This window comes from Polypterus senegalus, chromosome 11, assembly GCF_016835505.1.
Source record: "Polypterus senegalus isolate Bchr_013 chromosome 11, ASM1683550v1, whole genome shotgun sequence".
Taxonomy (NCBI): Eukaryota; Metazoa; Chordata; class Cladistia; order Polypteriformes; family Polypteridae; genus Polypterus; species Polypterus senegalus.
In genome coordinates this window covers 159210757-159221486 of record NC_053164.1, presented here as the reverse complement: position 1 = coordinate 159221486, position 10730 = coordinate 159210757, and positions in this window count along the sequence as shown.

The following is a 10730-nucleotide window of genomic DNA, read 5'->3' as shown; positions in this document are numbered from 1 at the left end:
TTTCTCTGACATCAGCCTGGGAGCCGGGACCAGAAGTGACAATCTTCTGGGTGCCGGAACTGGAAATGACGTTCTTCTAGGCGCTGGAACTGGAAGTGACATTCTTCTAGGCACCAGAACTGGAAGTGACGTTCTTGATTCAGATAGGTTTTACCGCGGCTCGTCTGTAGAGATAGCAGGAGAAGGTTTAATGCACCCTGCCCTCCCCTGGCCTGGCGTGGAATTACCTTTACTTGGTCCACACAACGTCCTCCTATTCGCACGTGTGTGACAATATATATATATATATATATATATATATATATATATATATATATATATATATATATATATATACAATACAATACAATACAGTTTATTTTTGTATAGCCCAAAATCACACAGGAAGTGCCGCAATGGGCTTTAACAGGCCCTGCCTTTTGACAGCCCCAGCCTTGACTCTCTGAGAAGACAAGGAAAAACTCCCAATAAAACCTTGTAGGGAAAAATGGAAGAAACCTCGGAAAGGCAGTTCAAAGAGACCCCTTTCCAGGTAGGTTGGGCGTGCAGTAGGTGTCAAAAGTAGGGGGTCAATACAATCCAATATACACAACAGAACAATTCCTTAAGACAGCATAATAAAAATTTTAGAATTACGGTTTAACAGTAGATGATATGACATAATTAGGTTTCGATATTTTTAGAGTCCTGGAGACCTCATCCATCTAGCTGCATCTCCATTTGGCCATGCCACGGCTGAAACATTGCTCCGATGAAAGGACCTCTCTTTCCCATGATTCCTGTGATCCTCCATCAGGGATGACTTTACCATAGGCAGGCAAACAACTTGGCAGGTGGGCCGTGGCACCAATGGCCACATTTGGGTACCGAGAAAAGAAACAGAATAGGTGAGGGTTAGTATTCAAATATAATTATCATGTTACTTATGTTATAGTGCTAATGACTAACAACAGAGATGCAGTATGTACAGTTAATCAGCAGCTCTAGTCAGGATATGCTAAACTGAAGTAGTGAGTCTTCAGCGGGATTTAAAGGCTGAGACCGAGGGGAATCTCTTATGGAAGCAGGAAGACCATTCCACAGTTTAGGGGCCCTGTAACTAAAAGCTCGACCTCCCACTGTTATTTTATTAATCCTTGGAATCCTAAGCAGACCGGCATCTTGAGATCTTAATGTGCGCTCAGGTTTGTAAGTCATGATAAGTTCAGACAAGTAAGCCGGACCTTGGCCGTTTAATGCTTTATATGTTAAAAGGAGGATTTTGAAATCTGCCCTAAATTTAATTGGGAGCCAGTGTAAAGATTTAAGAACTGGGGTTATGTGTTCATATTTTCTTGTTCTTGTAATAATTCTTGCAGCGGCATTTTGGATTAACTGGAGGCTGTATAGAGAACAGTTTGAACAGCCAGTGAACACCGCATTGCAGTAGTCAATCCTACTAGAGATAAATGCATGAATTAATTTCTCACAATCCTGTTTATTTAGAAAGCGCCTTAATTTCCTAATATTTTTAAGATGGAAAAAACATGTTTTGGACAACTTTGTAATATGCGCTTTAAATGACATGCTAGAGTCAAAGATAACTCCTAGATTGCGGGCTGATTCAGTAAAATTAATTGGGATTCCAACTGAGTTAAATGACGACAAAATATTGCTGTGATCAGCGTCATTCCCTCAACAATTAACATCTCTGTTTTATCTGTATTTAAAGACAAGTAGTTCTCATTCATCCATTCCTTTAATTCACTAACACAACTAATTAAAGACAACATCGGAGAAACTTCATTTGATTTAAATGAAAGGTATAATTGGGTGTCATCTGCATACGAGTGAAAATTAACATTATGTTTCCTAATGAGAGATCCCAGTGGAAGCATGTAAAGTGAAAACAGTAAAGGTCCCAGTACTGAGCCCTGCGGGACACCATATTCAACTTCTGTGTATAATGATGGAGTACTGTCAGCATATTTCTGTACATATTGGAATCGATTTGATAAATAAGAACTGAACCAAGCGAGCACGGGGCCTGTAAGTCCAACATCGTTTTCTAGCCTGTGCAGTAAAATAGAATGGTCAATGGTGTCAAACGCTGCACTTAAGTCCAACAACATAATTACAGTGGAATTTCCTTCATCAGAGGATATCAGAATGTCATATATATATATATATAGTGTGTGTGTATGTATATATTGTCAAGCTTGGGTCACAAAGTTGCACAGGAGACTGGAAAAGGGATCGGGTTTCCAAGGTACAAAATCTTTATTGTAGAACTAGCAGGTACAAACATAAGACCTTATTCAGAAGGGGACTGTCAACAGCAGAAAAGCACACTGGTTACAGCTGTCAAACTTGGCGGTCCAGCTCCCCTCTCCAGGTCAAAAGAATGTAGTCCTCCTCATCAAGCGGGTTCAACGTCTTGAAAGTAGTAACTGGAGCAGTCACAGTCTGAGGGAGAAAGGACAAGAGAGTGAGCCATTAGGTTGGCCAGGGCTCGGGCTTTTAAACATTCTAAACCTTGTGTGAGAAACATCTTGTGCAGTAAGCCTGCGAGCCTGCAGCTGATCCCACAAAGGGGACAGGTAAGAGTGTGTTTGTTTCTCACTGAAATACTGCTTATGAGGGAGTTTCTGAAGGGCAACTTTGTTTTTTTGCCATAGGTTTACTGTTTAAGAGAGACAGCTCGAAGTTAAAAGTGTAAGAGCGTGCAGCTGGTAACACTATGCAGGAGGAAAAATAGAGTTGGGGAACTACTGAACTAGTGAGTGATGGTCGCTACTGTTATAGGCAACTAACCGGTGGCGACACCAGTCACTGTATATATATATATATATATAAATATATATATATATCTATACTAATAAAAGACAAAGCCCTCACTCACTCACTCACTCACTCACTCACTCACTCACTCACTCACTCACTCACTCACTCACTGACTCATCACTAATTCTCCAACTTCCCGTGTGGGTGGAAGGCTGAAATTTGGCAGGTTCATTCCTTACAGCTTCCTTACAAAAGTTGGGCAGGTTTTATATCGAAATTCTACGCGTAATGGTCATAACTGGAAGCAGTTTTTCTCTATTTACTGTAATGGAGATGAGCTTCAACGCCGTGGGGGAGTTTCATGTGACATCATCACGCCTCCCACGTAATCACGCAGTACATAGAAAACCAGGAAGACCTCAAAAAAGCACTTAAGAAAACATGCATTATATAATTGAGAAGGCAGCGAAACAATAAGAAGCGGCGAGTGACATATACAACCATATTCATGAGTTCTGCTACTTCGGAAACAAAGCACGATGTAAACCTACACTTTAAATTAAGTTCATAGACAGGCTGCGCTGGCGTTTGTAATTTAGTGCCCACCCATATAAGGCCGTCCGTCAGCGGCAATCCAATAGCAAACTGCCACGGGTAAATATTCACGGGTGAAGGACTGTGCTTATGGAGAGGAAGATGAGATGGTCAGGGTGGTGTTTGACACAAACTCAGCGAAACTGCGAGAGAAAGTTTTAAGTGCCAGGACTAAGGTAACATTAAATACAGCCATGGACATAGCACAAGATGGCACCAGCACAGCTGGGAACCTTCGATGCATGTACACCGAGTGGCTCACGTGAACTGGACGCAGTGCACAGATAAAAGCAACAGTTCCAAAGAGCGCTGAACAAAACCGAATTACACAATTGAAAAGGCAGCAAAAAATATGAAGCGTTTGATACATACAAGCATATTCATAAATCCAACTACTGCAGAAACAAAGCACACGTTGGAAAAAGTCAATGTCCCGCTAAAGGAAGACAGTGTAAAAAAAACCCGTGCATGCAGTGTGTCAGGTCTCAGATAAAGAAGAAGACGAGCTGTTTATTGATGCAGTAAGAAACGAATCGATGAATGAAACCTGTCATCTTTACAACGATTGACAAACACGGAATGTAACTTGAACACAACACATCCTACAAATACGAACCTGATTGAAAGAAATAATGATAATCAAATCCTTGATGACAGCAACACTCAGTAACACTCACAAAACAAATACTGTATATTGACAGTCATGTTACGTTATTTTTAAAATGTTCCCTTTTCTTTTTCTAGCTTTTTTAACACACTACTTCTCCGCTGCAATACGCGGGTATATATATATGTATATATATATATATATATATCCCGATCTACATACTCGAATAATGGATACTTTATTCGCCATCAATGATTGTTTTGGTAAAGCCATACTCGATGTAATCATTAGATGAACGGTAAAAAAGTAAGAGCAAGGGGAGGATGACTTATTGAGGCATGCAGGCTTTAGTGTGCGTCAACTCTATCTGAATTGCGCGATCACATTTGAAAAAATATATCTTTTCAAGTTCTATTTAGTCCATATGTGTCAAACTCAAGGGCCGCGGGCCACATCCGGCCCGGCGTGTAATTATATCCAGCCCGCGAGATCATTTTATATACTGTATTATTGTTATTAAAGCCCGGGTATATGAAGCGCTGGTAACACAATAAACTACAGATCCCATAATGCAGCGCTTCAGCTGCCTTGCCGAACACTTACCGCGTTAATCAAGTCTAGCTTATGATGCTGCAAGTTATTGCGAAGCTAGCTCACACGATGCTGAAGAGAAAAGTTGATTCTGAAAATAGAGCCTTTAAAAACCGATGGGAGGCTGAGTATATGTTTACTGAACCCGTGTGTCTCATTTGTGGAGCTAATGTGGCTGTAATTACAGAATTTAATCTAAGACGGCACTATGAGACAAAACATCAGGGAGTTCTGTGTTGTGGAGATTCTCAGGATGGATTGCAGGTGCTCATCAGTGAGGCTGAAAGACCTGAATGCAATGCAGAAGATACAGAAAGCAGAAGAATTAAATAAGAATCTGACACTTCAGCGGACGTTTTACCCATGCACAATCACAAAGTGATTTCAAGTGAAGTTGCTTTTATGGGAGACACAAATGCACCAGTGCAACTTTCCCTGTTGCCAAGTAATGTTAAACCAAGTCGTCACTACGGTGTTCCCAAATACGCACTTTGCTGATAAACCGAGCGCACTGAGTTTGCACGGCGCTTTGGTGACTTTGAAGAACAAAAAAAGTCCGTCTACATGCGGCTCGAACCTTGTGCATGTTTGGTAGCACATATCTGTGTGAGAAGCTCTTCTCAGTGATAAAGAATAACAAAACAGCACACAGGAGTCGCCTCACTGATGAGCACCTGCAATCCATCCTGAGAATCTCCACAACACAGAACCTCACACCAAACATAAATTAACCTGTTGCCAAAAATAGATGCCAGGTGTCCAGCTCTAAAATGACATATGAGCAAAGACAACTTAATGATTTGATTTGTTATTGCTGAAAGGAACACATTTTATTTATATTTCCAGGTTTTGTTATGCAGCATGTTCATATTTGAATTTGTATAATTTTGAAAGGATATATTTTTATGGAGAGCAAAATCTTTTGGGATATTTAAAATCTAAGTTTATTTTTTATATAAATTTACATAAGAGTAAAGAAATTTGAATGTTTGTTCTTTTAAGTTATTTAAGGTTTGAGTTGAATTATTCACGAATAATATTCCTGTCTGTTTTTACCATTCCTACCAAAGATATTTCTGTCGACTAAATAAAAATTCCTTCTATTTAAAATTTAAATAGAACTTGAACAAATACGATAGTTCATAATATCCACGCAGACTTGCACGTAAGAGCGGGAGTTATCCGTTTTAACAAGCAGCATACTGCACTGATACGAAATAGCTGTGTGTGTATATATGTAGATATGTATGTATATGTATATATATGTTTATATATGTGTGTGTGTATGTATATGTATGTGTATATATGTTGATATATATATATATATGTGCATATATGTGTATATGTATAGATATGTATATATATATATGTTTATGTGTGTGTGTGTGTAAATATATATATATATATTTATATATATATATATATATATATATATATATGACAGCAACACTCATCACTCACAACAGTGACAAAACAATTACATTGACAATCATGTTACGTTATTTTCAGAATGTTTCCTTTTCTTTTTCATTGCTTCTTTAACACACTACTTCTCCGCTGCGAAGCGCGGGTATTTTGCTAGTATATATATATATATATGTGTGTGCACAACAAAAGAAAACATATACAAAAATAGGGTACAAGTTGCAGTGCTTCATAAACTTTAAACCTGAGCTACACCACGACTCGGTCAAAAGAGAGACTCCTATATGCAGGAAGTGCTTTTTATACTCACTCCCATTTTGCTGACCTATACTGAACAACAACAACAACAGCATTTATTTATACAGCACATTTTCATACAAGAAGTAGCTCAAAGTGCTTTACATACTGAAGAAAAGAAAAATAAAAGACAAAATAAGAAATTAAAATAAGACAACATTAGTTAACATAGAAAAGGAGTAAGGTCCGATGGCCAGGATGGACAGAAAAACAGAAAAAAAAACTCTAGACAGCTGGAGAAAAAAAATAAAATCTGCAGGGAATCCAGGGCACGGGACCGCCCAGTCCCCTCTGGGCATTCTACCTAACATAAATGAAATAGTCCTCTTTGTAGTTCTCACAGAGTCACTTGATGTTGAAGCACCCCAATCAAGTTCAAACAACTTCTGATTACATATCAAGCATAAGTTAATACCTCTCCTTCTAAACCTGTGCTTAGGCTAACCTCCGGATTTCTTTTACTTTCAGTTGTAAACTCAACCCTCTTTTTTCTTACTTCAGCAGTGGGTGGTGGTGAGTTGCTAGTGAGGAACTGATTCCAGTTTCTCCCATCTTCGTTAAGGTCTGATTAAATCGTTCTACTAAACCACCGATGATTTTAGATGTTTAATTTGGAGTAACTTAGCCACCTCCTTGAACATTTCCGAAGTGAAGGGAGTACCTTGGTCTGTTAATACCTCTTTGAGAATCCCTACATGAGCGAATATCCCTATTAGTTCCTGTGCGATGATTTTTGAAATTGATGAGCGCAAAGGAACAGCCTCTGGAAATCGGGTGGCATAATCAACCATTACTAAAATATGTTTGTGTCCTCTTAAGGAGGGTTCTAAAGGACCTACGAGGTTGACACCGACTTGTTCAAAAGGAATATCGATAAGGGGTAGAGGGAGGAGAGAACTCTGTCCCTCCTAGGAATCTGAAAAAGTTTGCATTCGGGACACAAAGCACAAAACCACTGGACCTCCTCATTAATCCCAGGCCAACAAAATCTGAGTTGAATTCTCTCCAGTATTTTTTCGGTGCCTAAATGGGCAACTAGAAGATGGGCATGCACTAGTTCACATACTTGCCGCCTATATGTACGTGGAACAAAGTACAAGCCAGGGCATTCGTGGAAAGGATCAATGGACACCTGTCATTAACTGAAACAACTGCATTCCTCACAAAATATGAGGGAATCATTGTTCCATTGCTCCCTTTTAAAGGAGGACGGTGTTAACAAGAATTGGGAGGCTAGGCTTTGTATGGGATATGAGTTTCAGTCTGCACAATCTCCACGGCCGCGGATGTAACAGCTGTAAAGGTTAATGGGACAATAATCCCTTCACACTGAGTAGCTTCCTGGGTCCTAGTGGCTGTTGAACACGTCATGGAGACAGTCGGGAAAGGAATATTCCTATCCATTATTAAGCCCAACTTATTTTAAGGTGTAGAAATGTTTTTACCGCTTTTACTTTAAGACCAATCTCTTCACAGTATAACTGGATAGGGGGGGATCAGGCAGAACCGCCATAGTTAAGTGCTTCATACTGTCGTATACTGTGATTATACAGGAGGTGGACTTATAATATCGGACATCCCCAAGTATACATTTCAAACTGGTCTTTATTTTAAGCCACTGTAGCGGGAAAACAGAGCAGAAAGCAACAATAGATATGTTACTCCCGGAATCAAACATTGCTCTTACTTTGTGCCCATTGATAATAACTACACCTGTGGAAGGATGACATAAGGGGTTAACAACAGCACAATACGTCTCCCCTCTCATCAGTGTACAGTTCATGGGCTCTCCTGTTAACGGGCAAGCTGGAGATAAGTGTCCAACCTCCCCACACTTGAAACAGAAGGGTAGGCTAAATTGCCTATCTCTTGATCGGACAACAGGCTTGGGTGCTCGCTGGGTGGGCTCAGGAGCTGCCCCACGTACCTGTCGGGTTTGGCGAGCCAACCATTCTGAGTGCTCCGGTTTACAGGCAACCCAATGACATTTCACTATTTCGATCTGGGTATCCATGTTATCGAAGTGTAGTTTCCAGACCTGATGGGCAATATTTTCAGGGAGGGCATACACGAAGGTATCACATGCCAATAATTTGGCCATTTTCTGGGCAGAGTTTAAGTCTGGCACTACCTTACCCCAGACTTCAAAGGCCTGCGTACAGATTGGCCGATCTGCATCGCACCACCATTCCCTTCATTCTGTTGCCTGCTGTACCAGTGAGACACCGTAGCATTTAAAAACCTCTGATTTTAGTGCATCATAATCAGCTGCCTGCTCCTCAGTTAACTCATAATAAGCCTTCTGCGCCTCACCTTTCAAGTAGGGGGCCAGTAGGAATGCCCATTCCAACCTCAGCCAAGTGTTCAGTTTAGCAGTATGCTTGAAAATTAAAAAATAGGTCTCAACATTGCCCCCCTCAGTTAAAAAAAGTTAACTGAGGAGGTAGTGACTAAGCGGCCTCCGTCCGTACAGTGGCTGCAGCCTGTGCTTCTGATCCTCCAGTTGGGTCCTTGTTTCTCCCATCTGGACGTTGAGAGTACGGAGTTCAGCCATGATGGCGTTCAAAACAGTGCTCAGGTCCTATTCTTCAGTCATCTTTTACGAACATTGTATCCTGCCCGCTACACCAATTGTGGTCAACAGAGTGAAGCTGCAGACCGCAATACCTCTAATGTCAGGCATGGAACACCCTCCATATCACGGAACACAGATAGTGTCAATCACGGAACGCCCTTGACAGAGTACTCCATGTAATGACGTGATTATCGTAAGGCCCTTTCCCAGCGTCACCTGCGTTATGCCCTCTGATCTGCGAGACAGTATTGATATGCTCGTTAAACAGTATGCTGCAGTTGTACAAATTACAACAGTTTCTATTTGGACAAACATAAATGACTTCCAGTCTCATACTTATGCTATCCAACCATTCTAAGCACTTTGCCAATGTAGTTGGTTTTCTTTTTACTATTTTGAATGGTTGTTCATTATGCTTTCTCCTGAACCATTTTATAGTAAAAGTAACAAATCTTATAACCATTTAGTGTTTCAAACAGAATGTTTCAAACAGAATGTACCTCATGAAACCCAATCCTAGAGATTTTCAATCTATAAATATATTTCATATTCCCACTAGCAAATTATAACCATGTGAAACAATATTAGGTTAAATAATTTTTAAAAGGTTTGCAAAAACAGTGCTACATATAAAATTAGTTTTAAAATTTACTGGGAAACATTTAAGGAAACAGTCATGTATTGATTGATTTGATCCATCAATGTTTTCATTACTAACAGCTGTATTATGTGTGAAATACTGTATGCCGTCCATATCATTTGAATGTGACAGCCAAGAAATTTTACATTTTATAATAACTTTTGAGTTTGAGACAATCGTGATTGTTCTTAAACCTTTTTCGTGCAACATTTGGCTTTAACCACCCTCTGCAGTGACCCAAGCATGTGTGCCCTACCAGGATGTGATGCAGCCAGTGATGATGGACTCCAAACAGCAACGGCGAGACATCTCAGGAAGGCATTGATGAACCTGGCAATAAACAAAACGTGCTGTTCGCTCATCAATTCATCAGTGATTGTTACTGTACAAAATTTAAACAAGCTCACCATTTCCACAGCACCCCACAAAAACAAACCACAGCTTAAACCATTCTCTGAAGTCTATGACCTGCTCCTTAATTTTTGGATTGTCCTGGGACCACTGAGTCAAGCAGATAAACCTCTTGTCTGCAAGCAATTTAATCATTGGTGGTGATCAGGCCTATGGCGGTGATGTCAGTAGCATTTTTAATGATGGAGCTGGTGTGATGTCCAGACACACAGTCACACTGGGGGATTAGCACACTGCCTGGGTGACAGGTGAGCATAGAAGATATGATGCTGGCAATCTGTAAAGCCGAGGTCTGTTTAATATGAAGTCCAATATCCAGTTCTGTTGGCACAACAGTGTTGAATACTAAGCTATTGTCTATAGACATACCTCTGAAAGAGCAGTTTTTACATTATCAAGATGCGCCAAGATGATACGAAGTATAAGACCTAACTGCTGTACCAGTATGCATTATGGCGATAGTGAAGTGAAGCAAAGTTATGTACAGTTATGCTTGAAAGATTGTGAACCCCTTAGAATTTTCTATATTTCTGCATAAATATGACCTAAGACATCATCAGATTTTCACTCAAGTCCTAAAAGTAGATAAAGAGAAACCAGTTAAACAAATGAGACAAAAATATTATACTTGGTCATTTATTTATTAAGTAAAATGATCGTATCTATACTAATAAAAGGCAAAGACCTCACTGACTGACTGACTGACTGACTGACTGACTCAATTCATCACCAATTCTCCAACTTCCCGTGTAGGTAGAAGGCTGAAATTTGGCAGGTTCATTCCTTACAGCTTACTTACAACAGTTAGGCAGGTTTCATTTCGAAAT